Source organism: Amphiura filiformis, unplaced genomic scaffold, assembly GCF_039555335.1.
Source record: "Amphiura filiformis unplaced genomic scaffold, Afil_fr2py scaffold_94, whole genome shotgun sequence".
NCBI classification, from domain to species: Eukaryota; Metazoa; Echinodermata; class Ophiuroidea; order Amphilepidida; family Amphiuridae; genus Amphiura; species Amphiura filiformis.
Window position 1 is genome coordinate 92569 of NW_027305558.1, and position 25537 is coordinate 118105.

Below are 25537 nucleotides of genomic sequence, written 5' to 3' on the forward strand. Positions count from 1 at the left end.
GTCGGAGAACAATTATTTTGATACAGTCTGTATAACACAAAATTATTAGCAAATGGCAGCTTTCCACCATTAGCTTACCATCGGCCTACTTTAAGCGACATAAATATGGTATTAAGTTTAAACTCTGTTTCTCTATTATACAAGTTTTAGCGGCACATTTTAAAGTCGCAAGTTGTCCTACTACGTCACAGATTACCGCTTTTGAAATGTAATCAATGAAGACACTTGTTGAATTCATATGAGTGATTTAAAGTGAACAAGTCGGTAGACATGGTCGTTATAATCTCACCTTCACTGTGGACTATATTAGCCGAATTTCATTGTTATATGAGTAAATGGGAGCGTTCACTAAAACAGGAGGAATGATTGAACAGGTAGAATCATTGAAACGGTAAATTTTATTTATCTGAACCTGACCCTCCTTAAGCCTACGTTTCCATTTGAACTTCTTTCTTTCTTTTTAGTTTCTTCTACATGGGCCAATTTTGTTCCATTTAAAAAATATTCTGCTGCTAAGCTTGCGATTTTCCGTTGACCATGTGTTTTTATTTATTCAATCACGTTCCCGTTATTTTCTAAATCTGTCCTTTCTTACATTTCCCTTTTAGCTTCTTTTTTTATTTGCTGCATAGCTTGGGATTTCCCGTGTTCATGTTATTTATTTAATTCTGTCCTCAGTTTAATAGCCTTTTTATTTAAATTTCCTGATCTTATTATACCCTTTTTTCTTACATTTCCTGAAGAGTTTCTTTCTTTCCTTCTTTAGCCTATTTTATTCCCGTTTTCATTTTGTGACTAACTATAACCCACATACTCATACAGCCTGTTTGTCCTCATTTTGTTTTCTTTTTTATTTATAGTAGGCCTACCTCTTCATGTTGTTTAATTGTACTTTTTAACACACATCTTTTTCCCGTATTTATTACGCTACGGTCGTTAAGGAGGCTGTGTACTCTCAGACATGCATGTAGTAAAAGTGCAATAACTTTGTAATTATTCGCGCAAGATATATAAAAGTATACATTTTTATGAAGGCAAGACATCAATAAATCTTAATATAAATACAGATTTGGGGTAAAAACAAAAATTATGAAGAAAATCACAAAAAAGTGAGTTGTTGGCAATATTTGTTAGGTACATCATATCAAAAAAACACTCTTTCCAAAATATTTTATTTTGTTTTAAGCTCAATCTTGAGGCTCCGTTACAAAAACGGCTTTTTTATTTTTTTGATATTGGCCTTATTTTTTGAGATATTGACCATAATAGGCATCAAATTGAACTTTTTAAAATTCACAAACGCCTATTTGCACAAAATGATGCCAAAAATCGGAAATAGACCAAAATATAAAAAAAATGAGAAAACCGTTTCTTGAGTCGATCATGCTTTTTATGATGATCATATTTGCTTACCTATAGATGCTGTATTTATTGAGTTATCGTGTACCTAAATCGTCATTTTACCGAGAAAATGAACATTGAAATAATGGCCGTTGAAGTTTAAAGTGGTCACATTTTGCACTTTCATCGAATCTCGCAGGAGAATGCGGCAGTTTTTATTTTTCTACCTTACATTACATAAATATCGGGTAAATCCACGGCCCCTTGAGAAGTTTGAGCGAAATCCATTCATAACCTGATATTTAAATCGGGGGAAAGAACTTGAAAAAACCCACATTTTATCAGCTAAAACGGAGCCTTTTGACCACTAGGTTTTTGTGCTTCCGTGGTGTTTCCATAAGATGCGCCGCGCATGCAGATAAGCGTCGCGTATGCGTAGCGTACTTATGCGTAACAAATTGCGCAATTTCAAACACGAGTGGAATAGTTAAATAAAATCCTTAAAATATTGCATTTGGAGTTTAAAAATCTGGATTTTCATTCCTTGTATTTATAAAAAACATAACAAAGTACAAACATATCAAAAAAACTCAATTTTGCGAAAGAAACAATGTCTAAAATTTAAATAAGAAAGAAAAAAGAGGGTCATTCCCGATTTTGAAATTGAAATTGTGGGGCTAAGACTGCATCTAGACGAAAATAGATGCAAGCAGCCCGATTATTGAGTTACATGTCACTCGCCGTAAGTTTGAAGAAGCATGCGAGAAAAACAGAGCTGATCTGTTGAAAAACAAAAGAAAGCCGAGCAGCAACAACAACAAGAAAAAGAGTGAGGAGCAATCTAATGAGAGGCCTTCGAAAGAAGAGGAGAACAGCGAACCGTCAACCGCCGCATCCTTCAAGGGGCGGGAGTTCACAACGTCAACCACAGTCTGATAGGGGTTACCAGAACTAGTACCCGGTTCATCATGGTGAAGGCGGGAATGCTAGGCGAGGTCGCGGCAGAGGTCGCGGCTGGAGTTATTAACTCCATTGAAAACCAAACGGCTCTTTTCAGAGCCACCATTTGTTCTAAAAAGAGAATTGAGTTTGTGTCAATAAAATGCCCCCTTTTAGTGTTTTGCTTTAATAAATATAGAATATATATAAATGAGATGTTTTACTTTAAAAGCTCTAGAGGCATGAGAATGCATTAGGGCTTTACTATAAATGAAATTGAAAACCTTGTGGTTTACTTAAGCTCTAGAGTCATGAGAATGCATTAGGGCTTTAGCGTTCTACTGTAATTCGTTTTAATTAAGTTTAAAATAAATAATATTAATTCTTGGTCATGTAATTACAAATTCATGCTTTCTTTCATACATTTCCTAGTCAAACCACATCATTGATATGCTCGGGGACACGCCACCAAGCAAGATTATATGATAAAATTGTGAAAGGGAGAACTTTTTCACAGAATGTGCTATTCTCGTAAGTTAAAAAAAAAAAAAAAGACATTCTTAGAAATTTGAATATTTAAATAGAATAACTCACAAATTTCAGCTATATGATTAAAAACATTTACAAAAATTGAAAAAAAATAATTTTGATACAGCCTGTATAATACAACAACATTATTAACAAATGACAGCTTTCCACCTTTAGTTATGCTGTTTATTGTTTATGTACCTTTAACTTATTTTAGCCAGTTACGTAGATAAATAAATAGATCTGAAGTCTTTAGGGCGTAACCATGGTAACTGGTCTTCACCATTGATGTTAAATGAGCCCCACCCCCACATTAGCACCTCTTGCCTGTTGCTCAACATTGTCTATGCTTTTACGTAACTATCACAAAGTCTTCTTTGCGTGATTGTGAACTGCATATATCGTTATGAATTCGGCCGATGGCCGAATCCGGATTCGGCTTTTGGTAAATTCATTTTATGCATGCATTACTTTTGAATTCAAGAACAAGGGATCAATGCTATATCTCTAGAGGGCAGCATATCGACTTTTTAACGGTTATCGTTGTCGACCGTACTGCGACGCACCGTTAGCTAACCCTGTATACCGCCCTCTTTTGAATACTTACTATGCTGTTATCATCTGATATCCTTTAAAAATTGATATGCTGCCCTCTATTATGTACACCATTGATCCCTTGTTCTCAAATCCAAAGTAATGCATGCATAAAATGAATTTACCAAAAGCCGAATCCGGATTCGGCCATCGGAATATCACGGGTCTAAAACAGACATGTTTAACATTTTATTTGATGTTACGGTCAATGCTGTTCTGTTTTCAGTAAAACCAGTGGATATGTGTTCAATAATAATGTTTATAACATTAGATATTGAAATTGTGACTTGGACGAATCGCGCCTAAGTGCGATTAATGGATTTGACCAAAAGACGAATCGTATACTGTACAAATCAGGTTGATCTGTTGTATTGTATAGCTGGAAACTCCGAATTTTCTATATTACATGTCCTCTACTGTTATGTTTGAAACCAATGGGTAGCTACAGGTATCGTCTATCCAGTGATATCGAAATAAGTACAAACATCCCCCACACGATATCGCTATGACATAATTATGTCAGAGCGCCGTCGCAATATTGGAATATCACAGAAAATTATACACAAAATAAAGGCCAATTTTTGTTGGCAAATTTCCAATTGTTATTTCTACTCTAAATTCCTTGATTTTAACCGGAATTTTCACTAAATATCACGGGGATGACTAAATAACTTATATACCAAGTTTAGAATCTATAGCCTTAGGACAACCAGCAATTTTTTACATAAAAGCCCAAATCAAGGATGGGTGCTATAGTTTACACGTAGTCGAATGCGGATTCGTCCCCACATACAACTCTTTGCGCAGCGGTGGACACTTTTTGGATTTAGCATAAAGCCAAATAGCTGTAATTACCTGTTTTGTGGGATATATCGACTGTTTGAGAACATAATGAGTATTGCAAATAATTGGTGCACATTCTCTTCTATAATATACATTTCAAACAAGTGCTCACGAATGTTCTCAAGTTTTCGAATGACCAATAGAATTGTACCAAGATTTTCAAACGCCGTTTACTCAGAACAGCAATTTTGGTAGCTTCGATCAAAGTGCAAAATGTGACCAATTTAAACTTCAACGGTCATTATTTCGATGTTCATTTTCTCCGTAAAATGACGATTTAGGTACACGATAACTCAATAAATACAACATATAAGTATAGGTAAGCAGTTATGAGGCCCAAAACTTCCATAATTCCAGTGTTAAGACCACCCTTTAATAGGATTTCTCGACTTCGATAAATTAGCAATATTGAGGTTCATGAAAAATTAGGTATTCATGTGTATATTTTTTCACGACATGGCATAACTGGGCATTAACAACAGAGACAAAAAATCAGTAAGAAGCTGTTGACGAGGAAGCACCCAGAAAGCGATTAACCTCCCTGCTGAAGCTGGCCCTTGATTTAATGGCTGGAATTTGGGCAGGAAGAGAATTCCATAATTGGGCTGTAGATGGTAGAAATGATCTATTTATTCGTATATTTTTAAAGTGAAATTCACACTTATCTTGTGTAAATTCCAAAATTATAAATCATATTCTTGCTTTGGCGGTAAAATTACTTCAGGGTATAGCGTCGTTTATTTCCACCAATATAGTCATGTATGGACGCATCTCTTGTAAAATAACGCATGTACAGTTAGAAATTCTCTGACTTCAATACCTTAGAAGTGAGTCTGCTCTGCCCTAATTTGGATCACTTCAATGTCTGCATATTCTATAACTGGATACGAAGCTTCCTGACTAAAACAAGAAACTAAATTGTATCCTGTCAGTTTCACATTTTTGATCTTCGGAAGAGTAACCAATATGTCATATATTCGCTCAACCCAATTTGTCTGTGTTACCTCATCATATGCCTCCTTTACCGCAATGTTTTCAAGTGTGGGGTGGTATGAAAGTGATTGTAAACTTTCAGAAGAATACTTTGTCATACAACGTGGATATAACTGTAACGATTTAATTTTCTTAAGATGAATGCTGATCAGATTAACCACCGATGACGTTATGGATGTTCCTTCTAATACAAGTGATTCTAGATTAGGCAGTCTCTGTATCATCATCTCAAATGCTTCTGTCGAATAGCGCACATATTCCAAGGTCAACATTTTCAGATGTGTCAAGTGAGCGATTGATGGTAAAAATCTGTCACCATCGATCTCAATATGTCTGTACACAATTTCACCGGTGATTTTGAAGCATGTTAATGATGTCATGCACCCTGCTGTTGAGGACAATATCTCATCAGCCGCCTCCTTCTCGTTAAACTTAACGTTTAATTCCATCTCACGTAAACTTGTTAATGTTACGGGTGACATCTTCTTCAACATTGATAAAAAAGAAATGTCGACCTCGTGAAGGCTTATACATCGCAAATTACATTTTTGTAACAATAAAATAATTTGTTCATAACAATTCCATTCAATTTTATACCTTCTCCAGTCTGCGGGCCATGCCAGATCTAATCGTTGTAACTTCGGCAGAAAATACAGCAGCTGATACAGGTTTTCATAATCGTGTTTAGGTACTCTTACTTTGGACGTTTCCTTTTGGCGCATTATTTCGAAAGGTAGCCCAAGAGTGTTTATATTAGGACAGTTCGCGCACAAATAACTCATGATTTCATCGCTGGCTACAGATAGATGAATCTCTTGCAAACCTTTACCAGCATAAAGAGCCAAGAACTTCAACACGTCATTTCCGTTTATTGAAATTTCCATTCATTGCCATACTCTCGGTACTCAAAATGTTTGGTCCATTTTGCGATACAAACCGTCTGAACATTCTATTAGATTCTCCAACCTTTCTGGTGGGACCTTCGTCTCTGAAGTCAATGACAGTCCAGGCATGCTTTTTTATTATTACTTCCCATTCCTTGCTTACCCTATATGAAAATACAAATAAATATTATATAAAACTCCTCGATATACTTTTAAAACGGCTATTCATGATACATCTAGAATGCCCCTTGTCAACAAAGCATTATATATAGTAGGCTGTCCCTTGCCCAATGATTATGTCAGTAGATTGCCCTTTATCTATGGAAGAGATGCTGACGATTAAGTGGCTATGAAAAGAGCCGTTCAAGCTCTGAAAACAGACAATTCTTATAGTAGCCGCCCTATGGCTCTACAAATTCGTCAAATGATCAGTGGACTGGGCAGTGGACGTAAGGTATGAATAGATCACAGCACTAAAATTTGACAGACGTCTAGTCTGTTATAGATATTTTTAAATATAATTGTTAATTGTTTCAAGGCAAGGGACTGTCTACAGCTTTTTGTCAGGGCCACAGTACTTTCATAGGACAAGGGGCAGTTCACTTTTATGGCTCTTTCAGACCCTCCGAAGGCTTCAGTAGGAAAGGGCGCCTAGTACATACTATAATAAACGGCTCTTTCAATCTCACAATCTCATTTATTAATATCAAAAATGCAATGAACTCACATATCACCAGGCAAGTGGCAGTCCACAATGTGATCACCACAATGATCTGTAGACAACGAACAGTCTAATAATGCAGAATCCATAATCAGTGTGGAATTGTGGGGGTTAGGGGGTTGAAACCACAATCCCCCATTGAGTTGGTTTGCTGACTCACCCCCCTACAAAAAGAAATAAACCATCAAATAATGTAAAACTAAAAATGGGCCCGGTAAACGGAAAATGTTACCTTTATTTTGGGCAAAAATAGCTTAATTTAAAAATTGGCCTGGTAAACACAAAATTGCATCTTAATTTTGGGCTAAAATAGCGTACAATTGAAAACAATGTTCGTGCTTCCCGCGCAATTATCACAGTAACACCGGACCAAAATGATGTTTACTGGAATTTGTCTTTGTCCTCTCAGACAACTGACTCTGATACGCCACAGAACATGTAATATACCCCGAAAAGGATTTAAACAAAGACAACGCTGCCACATACGTTTGTCCTGAAAAAGTCAGACTTAATCCCAAAGAGCTTTCAATAGTCGTAGAGTAGCAATAGATGATGTAATGCTTTGTTCCTTTGATGCTGATAACAAAATTGCGACAGGCTATTCATAAAAGTGGTACCATTGTTTCAAACAAAGGCGTTCCACCATTAAATTGGTCACTGATCCGGCATCATATTAACTCTTTACACAACAGGCGAGTATAAATAAAGTGACCACAATACAGCCATGTGTAAGGGCAGTCATGTGTAAAGTGGTACCATTGTACTCACGTATCCCAAATGTGCGCTTGTGCGAGCCTGAAGTCTATAAAGGAGGCTTAAGTTGTCGATATAATCTTTATATCACCCACCTGACTTCAGGCGCTTTATTTAAATAAATTGAATGCTCCAGCTGATGGATTACACATCAGAATGTGAAGGCTGCCGGGTCCACATTTCTATAGTACTCTAAAATGGTAATCGCTGCATATACATGTAAACTTATATAAGTATAGGCCTATAAAGGTTTTTTTTTAATGTCCATTTAATTTTATTTTAAGAACGAGATTGGCATAGAAATATCGGCGTACCCAAAGGGGGTGGGGGGAGGGGCAGCTTCTCCCTGTGAGAAGTCGTGAGAGGGGCTGAGGAAGGAAAAGGGTATAGGAGGCATATATGGAGAATGAACAGGTAGAGTGAGAGAGGACAAAAAGAAAGAAAGAGGGGAAGAGAGAGAGAGGAGAGCGAGGGAGTGATAAAGTTAGTGTAGGCCTAGTAAAGACTAAGAACAGAGAAAGAAAAGAAAGGAAAATAAATGTAATAATAATAACTATTATAGAAACTTAACACATAACAGCACTAAGCAGCCATTCGATGACATCAATGCCGTTGTGCGTTACGTAATTAAAGAGCCCAGTCAGAAGTATTTCGCACCTGCCAAGCACAGGTCACCCAATTTCGAAAACTGGACGTTGAATGTACACTCTCATGAATATTGATTGGCAACATTTTCCAATATGTCAGCGCTCTAATAAGACACAATAGAACAATGAACGTTGCAGCCCGTTGCTTAATCCTGACGAACGCTTGACAGTTGTATAATCTTCCGACGACGAATCTGTTGAAACCCCCAATCTGTTAATAGAGACATTGCGATTTTCTAAACGCAGCACGTGGAACGTACGTTTTCGCGTACAAGCAATTGGGGTCATAACGTGCAGGTAGCTACGCGCAGCTTATTTAAAGCTACGTGCAGCTATTTGACCAATCAAAATCTTCAATTTAATCACGTGGTTGGGTCGTTAGCTGCGCGTAGTATAGTGCTAGCTATCCTCTTTCACAATTATTATCTTGTTATTAATTTACGGAATTTGATAACGAGCGGGTAAGGAGGTCAAATCACAGCATCATGAGCATGTGCCAAAAAAGGGCTAAAAAATACACAAAGCATATTTATTATCATGAGTGTTCCCAAGTTTATACCGTATTTAATGGCATACTTTATACCCGGACTGTATAAAGCAGTGCAGTGGATCTGAAGGTCAAACAACAACATGCAAAGCACTGATTTAAAATACATTGCAGGGAAAGCAAAGGTCACATGCCTTATCCCCGGCCTGATCCACGTCGTGAAGAACTTGTGTTGGTAAACAAGGAAGGTTGCTGATATGCACCGCGCTTTATACTGAAGACTCATTATAAATAACATAATTTAATCATATTGGCCCGGCATATTGGACAATAATAATAATTTGATCAATAAACTTGACGTTAAACTTTAATAAATAGCCAACATAAAGACATTTTTTACATTACATTTAAACGAGAGATTCTAATGAACTAGAAAGAGGGTATGTATGATATCATTACGTGCAGCTTGCTTGCAATCACGTGATTGAAAGCACCGAATCTGATTGGTTAATCAGTTGCACGTAACGAGCAAGAAGCTGCGCGTAGCAGGCTCCACGTAATAAGCCGCTTAGTTTGCCGTATACCTTTTTACGTACGTTAATATGATGTTAAATATTGCTAGTATCGGTTCCAAACTGGATTATGCTCATTCGTCACGAAGGAGAACAAGTAAGCTGAAATAAAGACTATACTATTTGATCTAATCTAACTGCTTCTAACCTAGGTCGATAGAGGGCATAGTGATGGAAATATAACAGTCCCGATAACAGTAAGATGAGTCTATGCCTGATTCAAACAGGCCGCTTTTGATTTTGACTAAAATTTTGACCAACATGCTGATTAAACTTAATTGTTTTTTTTGCTCCTCAAATATTATAGTTGCCCAAAAACATATATTTTGGTAGATTAAAGATCACTACATCCATACATCATGACTTTACTTTCAAAATGAGACTTTATCGTCCTGAAAATTGGGTGCGTTGCATGGACTTAGACATGAGGTAAAATCAGCATACTCAACGTAGCATCTGCGTTTTATTCTACGTTGGGAATCCAAAATGGGAAATCGCAAAGTCATTTTTTGTACGCAAAGTATCACACACATTTTGATGGGCAATCTCTGCGTATGAATATTGCGTTTAAATTTAGTCCATTTTTAACACATCGCTGTACCTTTATTATAATGATTTGTTACAAACAAAAAGATCATGATAATAATTAGACTTTCCTTCGTATGTTCATTATCTTTGACTGTCTTTAACATATTGTGAAATGGACAAATTTTATACATTATCAACGATGTATCTACGTAGATTTCGCACCATGATGCAGTCATGTCTACAGTAGAATTCACTACGACCTTTGCAGGACTTAAACCCCATTAAAGCTATTAAACCAAAATAACACTCATTGAAAACAGCTCAACTGATTAAATCAGATCTTCTCTGGTTGTGCACATGTGTCTGTTTTACCAGAGAAGATGAGAATTGTTTTCTCATCTTCTCTGGTTTTACCTGTGCGGTATCGCAATGAGCTGGTATGATGGTTTCAGTTGGGTAACCGATTATAAAAGAAACGCAAGGTAACAATGGTATGTTGGCCTTTGTTCACGAAATGAGACAATGGTCTGCTTTTTGTAACCAGCATTCTTGAAAATGAGCAACATAATGATTGTTGACTTAATTTGGAAATAATTATTTTCTTCATATTTTTTGGGATTATCTGTCGTTTACATATCCTTCCTAAAGTACGAATATTTCCAAAGATCTAAATTAGCTAAAATTTAGGACATGTTACAAAACTATATTTCTAGAATTTAAGAAGAGTACTTTTAATATTGGCCGGTTATTTTTCACACAGTAACGAAAACTAGGCAATGTACTATAACATACACTAAAACACCAAAGTACGCATATTTCCAAACATCTAAATTAGCTAAAAATTTAGGACATGTTACAAAACTATTAGTAAAACACAAAAACAACTTATATACAAAAGAACTATATATTAAAAACAGCAAAAAAAAAAAGCTGGAGAATTCTGCAAGTACAAGTATAACTCAGTCATTATTGCACGAAATTAAACACACTATTCACACTTTAAAAACATATATAATCATGGGGAAAAACAGACAATTCAGTTTAAGTTCGTGAGTCAGGGTGCGTCGAGTTGTATGAACAGATGAGTTTTGAGTTCCTTTTGAACAGTGCAAGTGAAGATGAATTTCTGATGTGTGGTGGCAGTTGATTCCAGAGTTCGGGAGCGGCGTACTTGAATGAACGTTGTCCGTAGGTGACAGTGTTGACAGATGTATGATGAAGTTGAGGAGCCACGTTAGATTTCAGCGAGCAAACAGGATCTTTGATGACGACAAGTTCCCGGATGTAAGCTGTGGCGAGATCATGAAGTGCTTTGTATGTTGTCAGCAAAAGTTTATACGTGATCCTGCTTTTCACCGGCAACCAATGAAGATTACGGAGAATTGGTGAAATATGTTCGCGTCGCTTTGTAAGTGTTACCAGCCGAGCCGCGGAGTTTTGGAGACGTTGCACCTTCGCTAACTGGAACTCAGGAAGACCGAACAATAAACTATTTCCACAATCAAGCTGAGAAGAAACAAAAGCGTGCACAAGTTTTTCTGTGCTCTCTCTGTCCAGGTATTTCCTAATACGGCCGATTTTCCTGATGGCAAGACAAGCTTTTTTGCAGAGTTGATTGACGTGCGAGGTCATGGTGAGGTGCGTGTCGACTACAACACCGAGGTCTTTTGCTTGCGAGACAATTGGAACATTAAATGTACCAACTTTGAAGTCACCGATGGGATCAGAATCCACGTAGCGCGAGCGTATATGGATGACCTCAGTCTTGCCGTCGTTGAGTGCGAGTTTATTTTCAACTGTCCATTTCTTGATGTCGTTAACACAAGCCTCAAGTTTTACAAGATTGTCAGCATTAAAAGACACATACAGCTGACTGTCGTCCGCGTAGAACATTCCCTCGACTTGATGATCTCTAACAACATTCTGGATGGGAGCTGTATACATCGTGAAGATCTGTGGTCCAAAGACCGAACCTTGCGGGACACCGCAGGTAAGATCACAGAATGATGATAAAGTGTCACCAATCTTGACAGCTTGCTTACGTCCATGCATGTATGATTCAAACCACGAAACTGAGGTACCAGTGATGCCATACTGATGCTGGAGGAGGATTGTGTGGTCAATAGTGTCGAAGGCGGCACTGAGATCAAGTAGTACAAGTACCGCGTCCTTCCTCTTGTCAACAGTAAGAAGAAGATCATTCATGACACGTAACAACGCCGATTCGGTGCTGTGGTGCTTTCGGTAGGCACTCTGGAGGTTAGAGTACAAGTTATTAGCGATGAGATATGCTTGAATCTGTTCAGCAGCTGCTTTCTCCACAACCTTCGACATGAAGCTCAAATAATTGGACACACTGCGATAACTCTTCAGCTGTAAAGCATCCAGCGTTGCTTTTTAAGCAATGGAATGACATGCGCTATCTTGAAACAATCTGGAAAGACACCAGAGAGGAGCGAATAATTGATAATACGCGTAATGACAGGCAGCAATTAATTCAAACAAAGTTTCAACATCCACGTTGGCATAGGGTCTAAGGAGCAAGTTTTTGATGCCATTTTGGAGATCAATTTCCGTACATCGTCTTCAGCTAACGCGTGGAAACCACCAAACTCAACTGCGCAATGTGGATGTGACGAATCGTAGGATGTGTCCGAAGATGGAACAGAGTCAAGGTTCTGACGAATGTTCTTAACTTTGTCGTCAAAGAACTTGACAAAGTTGTCAGCCAGTGTCTGAGAAGAGTTATGAGATGGCAACACGTTAGAAACCTTAGCGACACACATGTTGTTGACCACCTTGAACAGATTGCTGTGATCACAATCCAAAATTTGAGATCTATGGAATGCTGTCTTAGCACAATCAAGCATAGTCCTGTATTGCTTTGACTTGTCATTGAAGATCTGTCGGTGAACTTCAAGACCTGACGAGATCCACTTCCTTTCACTGCGACGAAGTTCTTGCTTTATTGCACAGAGATCATCCGAATACCACGGTGAGTGGGGTCGTAGAATCCGCGTACGCGTTTTCAAAGGAGCATGCTTGTCCATCAGCTCTCTTAGGACAGCGTCATATTGCACAGCTAACGAATTGATGTCATTTTCAGGATCAACACTGCGGTAACGCCGCACTTTTACACGCTGTTTTGTTGACGCAGGTCGAGCAATGTCGATGTTACAGGTTGTGGCGAAGTGATCTGAGGGCAGTTCACGTTGTATTGCGATATCTCCTGAGACTTGAGATACATCCTTTGGCGTAATAACCAAGTCCAATGTATGGCCATGGATATGTGTAGGCCCAACCACGTGCTGATGGAGATTTGCGGAATCAAGAAGGTCAAGGAACTTAATTGCTTCACGATCAGTTGAAACATCCACGTTAAAATTAAAGTCTCCGACGAGAAGCAAATTGCTGGAACCAGTAGCAAGCGATTCCAATAGGGTTGGAAATTCATTGAAGAACATATTTGCAGTGAGTTTATTTTTCTTGTCAGGTCGCAATCTGTAGACCACAACTAATCGCACTGAAGATGAGGCTGAAGCAATCGTGAAATCTCCCATTTCAAAGGAATTGAAATTGAGACGTGGATTTTGGATGACTTTAAATCCTTTGCGCAAGAGGAGAAAAACACCTCCACCACCACGATTGCACCGTGGTATACTATAAGAGTCAAAGTCAGGTAAAGTACTTGCAGATCGGCGAGGGCTTTATCATCTTTGCTATCTCCATTCAACCACGATTCCGTGATAGCAAATACATCAAGTTTATTTGAAATCACAAAATCACATATCGATGCAGTTTTGTTTCCAATAGATCGAGCGTTCCAATGGGAGAAACGTGCACGAATTGATTGTTTAAACCAGGAAGAAAATTTCACTGGAATGAGATTGTTTTTTTTTATTCATCTTGACTTTGGTGTAAAGCAATCATCACGACGTATTCTTGTCACTGGATTGTCAATTATACGAATCTTATTTCTACCGGCACGGCTGCCACGCAAATCGATGTTAAGTATGCCGAATTCGAAATACGGTAAGAAGCTTATAGCTATGAACGATGCAGTCACCGAGATTATTATCAAAGTACAGTTTCAAATGTTATCAATATGCATCAAAATTGGCGTAGAATGTTACAGCAACTACTTACAGATCATCCACTAGGAAATGTTGACCCATCAAACGCATGATAATAGGGTCATTTTGCTGGTTTTTGGGAGAGCAAATTCTCCCGTGGCAGCCGTGTTGAGTGGCGCTCTCTACAGTGTCTATCGTTCTATTGTTTCCGATTAGAGTGCTGGCGTATTGGAAAAGGTTGCCAATCAATATTCATGAGATGTACATTCAACGTCCAGTTTTCGAAATTGGGTGACTTGTGTTTGGCAGGTGTGAAATACATCTGGCGTTTTTTTACGTAATTAAAATTACATAACGAATAAAGGCATTGACATCATGGAATGGCTGCCCAGTGCTGTTATGTGTTTAGTTATTATATAGGCCTAATAATTATTATTAAAATGTATTTATCATTCCTTTCTTTCCCTTCGCTGTGTACGTATTCTTTCCTAGGCCTACACTTTCCTTGTCCCCTCTCATCATCCCTCTCTCATTCCCATCATTTTCCTTATATTTTTTATTACTTGTCTTTATTATATCTTTTCATTTCTCCTTCCTCAGCCCTCTCTCATTCTCAATTTCCCCTCCTCCCCTCTTCCTCCCTCCTCCCCTACCAAGACTTCTCACAGGGGTGAATCTGCCCCTCCCCAACCCCTCTCCCCTTTTTGGGTACGCCACTATTTCTATACCAATCTCCTTCTTAAAATAATTAAATGGAAATTTCTTAAAAACAACCTTTATAGGCCTATACTTATATACTTACAAGGGCAGGATGGGTCAAGGAATCAGTATGGATTCGCAAGCGAGGAGACAACACCATGAACAGAGACGAGGGGACATTCTTTCTAAGCCACATCTTTGATCCTCTGCTCAAGACCAACGTTGGAGACAAGAGTACTTCCGGTAAAACAACAACATCCGGCCGGGATTCCCGCTCCAAGCAGATGGATCAACAACAACATCAATCGCTCTGAGAAAGCCAGAAGGTTTCTAGCGAAACTGTCAACAGCCTGAAAAACGTAAGCTTTTCCTTTGGTCTTGGCAAAGAACGTTTATTAGCAGCATTCAATCTATTTAGATAAAGCGCCTAAAGTCAGGTGGGTGGTAAAGATGCTTGCATCGACAGCTAAAGCCTTCTGTATAGACTTCAGACCCACACATGCACACATTTGGGATACGGGAGAACAATGGTACCACTTTACACATGACTGCCCTTACACATGACTGTATTGTGGTCACTTAATTGATACTCGCCTGTTGTGTAGAGCGTTACTATGATGCCGGATCAGTGACCAATTTAATGGTGGAACCCCTTTGTTCGAATCAATGGTACCACTTTTATGAATAGCCTGTCGCAACTTCTAATCGGCATCAAACGAACAAAGCATTATATAATCTATTGCGACTCTATTTATATTAAAAGCTCTTTGAGAGGAACCGTTTACAAGAGTTTACATGTTGCTTCTTATTATCACTTGAATGCAATTATTGAATAGTTATTAAATGACAAATGTAGGATTTTCATGCGATCACTATCTTACCTCATTGCGATTAATTTCTCGTACAAAGACAAGAAGTTGAAAATAACCAGCAATGTATCAATATTAAGCATGCCAATAGGTCCCTCATCGACCGGCACTCTGTTTTGCAAAAAGGTAGCGTCCATTTCTGTAGGTATCATTAAAATAAGATGGGCACATTATGAGTTTATAGAAAACCTTCTGGTAATTGCAAACACTCGCTGAGCAGCAAGACCTTCCCTTTAAGCTTTTAATCCGGTAAGCTGATTATCTATTTGTTTTCATGAATTGGAAGACATTCTTTGATGTATTACTGAGCTCAATCATCTGAAATTACTGAAGCGTGAGCCACCCAGGTTGGTGGCTCAGCATATAGTATTTCATTAATAGAAAGTTTTCCCCGAATTCATTTCCTAATGAATTATCAAAGTGAGTTTATTGTAGAAACAGAGAGACATGACGCTGCATGGAGTCCTGCAACTTGTTATGTCTTTAAGACTACGCGTCGGTGTATGTATACCAGTGAATACTGTTATATCTATATCTAGCTAAGACGGATATTATAAAGTTTTTTGCGTTAAAATAAGATTTTCTTCTGATTTAATGTATTTAATAGAACATTATACGTGCATATTCATACCACAAAAACTCTGAAACACATAAATCAACGCAGACTTACTTGATAAAATTGATAATGATTTATCCAAATCAAAATGATTTCCGTATCAAAATCAAAATGCTGGCAGAACATGGATCGACAGTTTAATTACTACTGTCCATTCAATTAGCTTAGATTCTTGTATTTTAAGATATTTGAAACAAAAAAAAATGTTGTCAAAGTCATCAAAGAATTCCAAAGTGCAATTATTACCGGTATTAAGTCACTATTACCGGTAATATATCAGTAATAAGTTATTACCGGTAATAAGTCACTTATTCCTTCCGTGTGAACACGACTTATGAATGCAGACATACGCATGTGATGAGTGCAACCTGCTTGTAGTGCAGGGCAATATCGAGGGCTTAGAGCAATATTAACTAGCTATATCCACAATTTATTACATGTTAATCAGTTCGGCAATAAATGGATGGTTAATTCTGCCCTCCATAATAAAATGCAAGTGACTTTGGGGTATATTCATGGTCACTTAAAGCCATAGTTATTATAATATTTGCTGAGGAGAACGCCTCAAAATTTTTTTAAATTCTGGTTTTACACGATTGTAATGTACTTTAGTCAATAAAGATACTCTGCAAAAATCAAGACTTAAGGGGCCGTAGTTTTGTCAAATCCGAGATTTTGAATAAAACGATGGAACCGGCGTTTTATTATTACGATGGAAATATTAGTCGAACACGTATGCACAGTACGTACACGGCGTGCGGGATGCATATACACACACACACCCCGATGATCGTGCCGCATTACAGCCGCAGGAGTAACATGCGTGGGCGCAAGTAGTAAATTCCAATTTTCTATGCTTTACCTCATTTGTTCAGCTCAAAATTAAAAGGGGACATGCTAACATTTTATGGAAATACTAATCTATTTTTACAGAAATGTTATAATAGGGCTTTAAACATTTAGCATGGTTAGTTAGACGCAAGTGACCATGCACATACCCCCAAAGTCACTTACATTATATTATAGAGGGCAGAATTAACCGTCCAGTTGTTGCGGAAATGAGTAACATGTAGGCCTAATTGTGGACATAGCTAGTTCTTGCCCTACGCCATATTCTAAAATAATTATTGTATTAATCTATTTCTATGGTAGTTAAGAAATACTACACCCTGCCCAATTTTGAGCATATTTTGCATTTTCTCAAAATTATAGTGCATTGATGACAAGTAAGATATGTATATTATAGGGGCAAGGAATACAATTACTGCACTGGAAATTTTATTTCAGCACATACAATAGTTGTGGAGTTAAAGTCAAAAAGAGGAAAACCAGTATTTGATCAATACATCAATAACTACTTGCCTTGAGTTGCTGAATTTTCAGTGCAGTAGTTGTAGTCCTTGCCCCTATAATATACATATCTTACTTTTCACCAATGCATTATATTTTGTGAGAAAAATGTACAGATGGACAAAATTGGCCAGGGATGTAGTAGGCCTACCCCCTTAATACTGTTACATTATCACTTTTACGACGAATTGTATGTCTGTCAACACTCCCTGATATGATACGGATGGTCGAATAAATACTATCTCAGCGCATCAAACTATAATTGATATTACTGGAACATTCGCCCCCCCCCCTTGCACAAAATGGAAGTAGTGGCATTTGTACGTGTAGCAGCCTACTACATGCACAAAGGGGTCGAGTTCACCATATTCACTGCCAACATGATTGATACATGTATCATGTAACACTTAACCTTTATTCATTTAGGTTGAAGTTCAAGGCAAAGATACCACATACAGGCTGTATAAAATGATTGTTCTTGACACACGAGTCGTTTTCTGGAAATATAAAATCGATTTCATTTGGAATGCAAATTATGCCGATTGAGTATATAAGTAACTACAGTAAGCCAAAAAAAACTAAGGTACCATTTGTGTTCACCCCTGTATATCCTATATAAAGCAAAATATGTCAAAATTAAAACAAGTAGCCAATACATGTACTCTTTAGCTCTGATTTAAGACTTTGTTTGTTGAAATTGGTTGAGAATGAAAGAAACGATGATCTAAAACCTGAAATCAAAAGTTGCACTTGTGTTCTAATCAATGAAAGCACGGCGCTAAGTCCTCTTGCTCGTTAACGCTTTATGTGCAAATCAACAGGGCATGCAATGCAGCAAACTGCAACTTTTTTAAATTGGCATCTTCCGTGGGTTTTGGATCGTCATAGCTTTATTTTCTTGTTCAATTTTAACAAACGAGGTCTTAATTTTGAGCTAAAAGATGCAGCTACTGGCTGCTTGTTCCAATCATGACATATCTGTCTTTGTTTAGGTTATGCAAGGGGTGAACATAACTGGTACCTTAATTATTTGGCTTACTGTATTTGACTGTTTATTCTGTTGGAACTTGCAGTATTTTGGCGATATCCTTTGAATGAATCGCGAATTTCACTCACAACTCAAAATTATTTGTTTACTGCTTGCCAAACTTATAGCGCTTCCTCTTATCCTCTGGGCAAAGCAAAAGTTAATACTAACCATGTTTAAACTAAATAATATTAATTCTTGATCATGTAAGGGTGATGCAATAATTATGTGTACCCCGGGGGGGTGAATTCTCAAAATGGTCTGCCAAAAATCGCTTGCCCCCCTTTGGCCGTGTGCCAAAAAACCTTTGCCCCCCCCTTTCGACGTGCCAAAAGGCCTTTGCTTTGATAAAACAAAAAATCTTTGCCCCCCCCTTCCACATGCAAGATTTTGGGGAACCCGAATTTAAAACCTTAAATTGGCTTAACATATAATGCGAGCGCAGCGAGCAGGAAATTTTGCATAGGCCTATTTGAACGTATTCGTAACGTTTTTCTACGCCTTTTTAGGGCGTAATATAGAAACGATGCCCAAAATATCTGTGCCAAAACCCTTGCCACCCCCTTGACCCCCTTTCGACCTGCCAAAAAATGCTTGCCCCCCCCCCCCCTTCTGGCCTGCCAAAAAATCTTTGCCCCCCCCTATAATTCACCCCCGGGGTACACATAATTATTGCACCACCCCTAATTACAGAATCATGCTTACTTTCACAAATTTCCTAGTCAAACCACATCATTGTTATCACTAGGGATAATAGCCACCAAGCCATGTTATATTTACTCGCTTGCTAGTCTGATGTAGGCCTACGCCGTTCCTATGTGTACATTCAGACTGGCTTATGCCATTTGAATGTGATTTACACGCTTGATATTTTGCGTCGCTTACGCATTTCAACCAATTTCTTCCAAATTTGGACAATACATAAAAAACTGGTACTCATATACAGATCACCAGTACATAATGCACTTACCTAATTTATAAACGAAGTAAAATTGTGGAATTTCTGGGCATAAAGATGATTTAAGAGCCAGTCACTCTCACTGTGTCTGACAAAAATGATCACGAACGAAACACAACAAATGTCACTGTTCATGCGCAAATCATTGCTAGTTTCCTGTTAATAATATATGGTTGTTAGGGAGTGTTTTTTTTTTTTTGGGGGGTGGGGCTGGAAAATATGTCATAAAATTCTGAATAGGGGAGGGGTTAAAGGTTTGGGTGTATGAACAGGGGGGGTAAAAAAATTGGCACGTGATGGGGGGGGTGACAAAACTTTACAAAATAAATAGCCTGACATTTTTTCTCGCGCTGCTCGCGCATATGTTACAGTATAACCAGAACAAAAGAACATGGCAGATAAGGGTATTTGATCATATACTGAATGTATTTTGATAAATCATTCAATACACCACTGTCAGAGATATATATGCAGTGTTAACAATTGTCTTTGTCTATAACTTAATTTTTGAGTTCTGTATCAATTCCTTCTGGTCTGCTCTTTAAATCATTAAAAGATGCAACATTTTTCATTTTATGTAAACTTTGACCAGCTCGTAATCGGCGGGCCTTTTAACATCGCGGAATAATATCAAAATATTTTATTTTCAGAATCGTCTTGTGACATCTCGCCAGAAGCATCACGAATTATTAATTCAAGTTCTTTACTTTGTCTACTTTCTTTAACACACAAATATAGACCAAAGAAGTCGACTTATCGCACTCTTAACGTGGGTCTACTTTTCTGCGTAGTGGTAAAAGCGTAACATTTCCCACCTATTACGAGCTGATCAAACTATAGTAGGCCTACAGATTATTATCACTGTTTTTTTACCATTATTTATATTTCTTTACAGTTAAATCATGTGTCATTCCAATCATAGGCGACAGAAACGGTGGGGTACACGCACGCCACCTATTTTTTCCATAGGGTACGTCCCCCTAAAAAATATTAATAGAAGAAAAATAAAACAATGATAGTCCTGACCATCTTCTTTTAGCTCATCGAAAAGCACCGGGTTTTGGGCCCAAATAGGGTAAAATTGACCAATTTTAGCTTCGCGCGAACTGGCCCATCAAATAGAAAAATACACCTTCATTTCGGACTAAAATAGTGTAAAATTGAAGTCCCAGTAAAACCAGAAAAAAATATACTCGTCTCGACCCCCCTAAGTTGTTAATGCTTCTGCCGCCACTGATTAAAATCATAAATGGATGGTTTATTGATACTGGGTATAAACATGATGATGAGTTACTTTACTAAAATGACAAAGCATTTCCACAATTCCACATCTTTTATGCCACAAGTCTTAGTATCATTACTATGTTTCCTCTGTCCTTTGATGTAGAATGGTACATTATAAGGGGGGGGTCAAATTAGTTTGGAACCTAATATGAGGGGGGGCGTCAAAGAACTTTAGGTCCATTTAGAGGGGGGGTAAAAAAGTTTTGGGTTCACGAAGGGAGGGGGGGTAAAATTTTAAACACGAAAAAATATTTTCCAGACCCCCACTAAAGTATTTCTGAACACTCCTTAGCGCAAAATAGTCGCGTAAGCTAACACTTCACAATTGGGTGTCACATGTTGGTGAAGGAAATATGTAGCCTAATATTGAAAATTGGGATGATTTTTTGCAATGTACATGATGTAAACGTTTGTTCAAGTCCTTGGGTCCTTATTTGTGTGTTTTGAGAAAACATAGGTCATGGAGGGCATGTCTTGTCTTTTTTCCAATGGAGTAGGGGATGTGTAAAAAAGTATTTCCTAACTCCATAAATCCGTCAGATATAACAAATTTATGTTATTAATCTCCGTCCTTAAAAATAATATCAAACTCTTAATTGATTGTGTACAAATCAATAAACCTAATAAAACAAATGGTATCAAAATACCAGGTAAGCCTAATGCTGTTATTGTCTCTTCATATCACTACACACACCGCTGCAAATACACCACACCAGTGACCAACGCTCTGCAGGGTTTATTGTTCGATTGTTTCCGATTAGAGCGCTGACATAATGGAAATTGTTGCCAATCAATATTCATGAGAGTGTACATTCAACGTCCAGTTTTCGAAATTGGGTGACTTGTGCATGTGTTTGGCAGGTGTGAAATACATCTGACTGGGCGTTTAAATTGCGTAACGAATAAACGCATTAACATCATCGAATGGCTGCCTAGTGATGCTATGTGTTTAGTTTCTATAATTATATAGGCCTCATAATTATCATTCCTTTCTTTTCCCTTCTCTGTACTTATTCTTTCCTAGGCCTACACTTTATCACTCCCTCGCTCTTCTTGTGCCCTCACACTCTCCCTCTCTCACCCGATCCCATCATTTTCCTTATATTTCTATTTATCTACTTCTCTTTATTCATTTCTCTTCATTTCTTCCTCTTTCTCCTTTCCTCCAGCCCTCTCTCATTCTCCAATCTCCATATCCCTCCTCCCTCTTCCTTCCTCACCCCCCCTTCCAAGATTTCTCACAGGAAGCTGTCTCTCCTCCCTTGGGCATGTTGGGTAGGCCACTGTTTCTGTGCTAATTTCCTTTTAAAGTATAAGATTAAATTAAATGGAAATTTGTGATAAAACCTTACAGGCCTATTACTTATACATGTTACATGTATACGTAGCGCAAAAAGCGTAGCGATTACCATTATACTATAGACTATAGTACTATAGACCTGTTGACCTGGCATAGTACTATAGAACATGTGGACCTGGCAGCCTAAGTTAATGCACTCTGATGTGCAATCGATCAACAAGACCATTCAATTTACTTAAATGAAGCGCGTAAAGTCAGGTGGGTGATAAGAAGTGTACATCGACAGAAAAGTCTCCACTATAGACTTCAGACCCGCATAAGCACACATTGGGATACGTGAGAACAATGGTACCACATTACAGTCGGAGAGCGTGGCGCAATGGGTACTTGCCTTTTGTCCATGAGGTCCCGGGTTCAATTCTGGCGGTGGCGATTTGCTGGGATATTGACTTAGAAAAAAAGTATGAAATTAGTAATTGGCAACTTCTATTAAATTCAGACTTCTAAAATTCAGGGCCCCAGAATTGCCCTGTGCATCTTCCTTTTTAGCCCGAGAAACACCATGTTTTTGGCCAATTATAGGCCCTGGTGTAAAATTGCAAAATGTTACCCTATATCGCACACACTGGTCCTTCAAGTAGCAGAATTCACCTTCAATTTGGGATTAATTAATCTGAATACTTCGAACAAATGTCATATAGAAAAATCGGAACAAAATATGATCGCAACCTCTAAATTTTAATGCATACGTCGCAACTGTCGATATTATACAAAACTTGTGATCCGTTGTCTGAGGCAGATTCCGTGTACATTCCTAAGCTACTCTCCACAGTCATTTAAGGTAAGCAACTATTTGAAACTGTTGCGATTTGATCGTTCGTAGCATCCTACAAAATAGTAGTGAACTTTAGCAAAAATTACATTGATCAATTTATAGCGAGTTAGTAGAAGAATTCAAACATCACAGATATACTTTTGTAGGTCACGTGGTTCTTGAGTTATGTTGTAAAGAGGGCTGAAACAACAACACTTTTGTAAAACGTACATAACTCATTAACAACAATAAATCAAGCAAGTTTTCAAAGTATATGATTTGTAGTGTGTTATTTTTCAATAATATATTGATTATAATGAAAATCGATTTTTTACTGCTTCGATCAACAATACCAACACATGCACCTCAAATCCAACCTTCTACCTCTTGTCCGGCAAACTTAGTCCAGTGATCCCTTTAAACGTACTATAGCTTACCTTTAACTAGACCATGTCATGACAAAATGGAAAATGGTGAGGGTAGACATTTTGTAACCTGGCAGCAACTCTGTTAGATGGCGTTTTTCAAATTGGCCACCAAATCCCATTGAATTACACATGAAAGCTTAAAACAGACACTGATTCTGTTTTCAACTATCTATTAATGACATAGGTACAAGAAGGCATCCTAACTTAAAACAGACTTAAAAAGAAGACTATTCTAGAGGGCGCTTTTCAAAATACCACCAAATTCAATTGGATTACAAATTAAGGCTAAAATAGGCACTAATGACTACAAAGTGATTCTGTTTCAATTATCTATTACTGGCATAGGTACTGTAAGGTACCATAATTCAACACAGACAATGAGAGAATACATTTGTGTTTTAGGTTTAAAAAAGCAGCTAAATGTCTGTGAAATGCCTCCATTAGTTAAATCAGTAAAGTAAATTGTTGTTGTTAAATTTGGTGATTGTTGGGCCATCGTTTTGCATGGGGTTCCTGTCTTCAAAACTTGCACGAGATATTCATTAATCGTAACAAACAGTTGTATGTTGTAGTCACTTGGCATGCTTGGATGGAATCCAAACTCTACAAGGTATTTTCTCTGACTTCGCTTTCAAAGCTGCACGCTTTGTACTTTGCTGATATAATCCCAGCCGCGCCGTTTAGAACTGTTAACTAATGTAGCCGTTTCGATACCCAAAACAAACATATATTCTCCTGTTGTCTTAATTGAGCCATAATAGTCATTAGCTCCTGCTTTTACGCCTGGATTTTTATTTCAATGTGATTTGGCGGCCATTTTGAAAAAGCTTCACCAAAATGTGTAACCTAGTTGTGGTGAAGTTGATCAAAATAAAAAATAAATAAAAACGGGTTTATAGATATTTATATCTAGTTTTAAAAATTAATAAAAAGACATTTTATTCAAGAATTATTTTGTTACGTTGCCCGAAAAAATTTGGTCAAAAAGAAAAACCCCGTTTTTTTTTGCCAAAAAGTCTTTCTTTGACATTCTAAATATGTATACTTTTTATACTTGCAAAGTTATGAGACCCAAATGCTTCCATAATTCCAGAGTTAAGATGTGTGCTGAATGTGTGTTAAAATTTTTGAGAAAAAAAATATACCAAGTTCCATAACCATCACTTTTTAACTCCTCACAGAATCAAATCTCAAGATTTTATTCTTCGAAATGTGTTGAAATAGTGACGTGACGTAGTAGATAGGTACTCGCTACAATGACCGCGAGGTGTTAAGCGGTAAGAAATTATGCGGGCGCGACCGCCGTATTTGGACATCGGTTCCAAAACAATACCATCAAAACTCCTGATGCACAGTCATTAACCTCTCATCAATAACCTACGCGCCCAAGTGCGTATGTCAGCCAACGAGCAATTTGATTATGACTCATACTATATTATAGTGTGATATGCGGAGGTTATGAAGTATCTCAGTCGCCAACCCAGACAGTAAGTGTTGACGAATGAGGAGAATGGACAACCTGTTCTTCCACGTAAAAATGAAGTATCTCAGTCTTCAACCCAGACAGTAAGTGTCGACGAATAAGGGAGAATGGACAACCTGCTCTTCCACGTAAAAATGAAGTATCTCAGTCGTCAACCCAGACAGTAAGTGTTGACGAATGAGGGAGAATGGATACCTGCTCTTCCACGTAAAAATGAAGTATCTCAGTCTTCAACCCAGACAGTAAGTGTTGACGAATAAGGGAGAATGGAAAACCTGCTCTTCCACGTAAAAATGAAGTATCTCAGTCGTCAACCCAGACAGTAAGTGTCGACGAATAAGGGAGAATGGACAACCTGCTCTTCCACGTAAATACGAAGTATCTCAGTCGTCAACCCAGACAGTAAGTGTTGACGAATGAAGGAGAATGGACAAATTGCTCTTCCACGTAAATATGAAGTATCTCAGTCGTCAACCCAGACAGTAAGTGTTGACGAATGAGGGAGAATGGACAACCTGCTCTTCCACGTAAAAATGAAGTATCTCAGTCGTCAACCCAGACAGCAAGTGTTGACGAATGAGAGAGAATGGACAACTTGCTCTTCCACGTAAAAATGAAGTATCTCAGTCGTCAACCCAGACAGTAAGTGTTGACGAATGAGAGAGAATGGACAACCTGCTCTTCCACGTAAAAATGAAGTATCTCAGTCTTCAACCCAGTCAGTAAGTGTTGACGAATGAAGGAGAATGGACAACCTGCTCTTCCACGTAAAATAAAGTATTTCAGTCTTCAACCCAGACAGTAAG

General features: G+C 37.9%; 1 long non-coding RNA gene across 1 annotated transcript; it reads right to left on the minus strand.

Annotated features, from left to right (window-relative positions):
- Nucleotides 1-6160: 6160 nt before the first annotated feature.
- On the minus strand, nt 6161-19541 carry LOC140144894 (uncharacterized). Its single transcript, XR_011857955.1, has 3 exons — nt 19435-19541; nt 15484-15610; nt 6161-6286 (listed from the first exon to the last, which is right to left on the minus strand). It is a non-coding gene; the product is annotated as an uncharacterized lncRNA (long non-coding RNA).
- Between the last annotated feature and the right edge of the window lie 5996 nt (nt 19542-25537).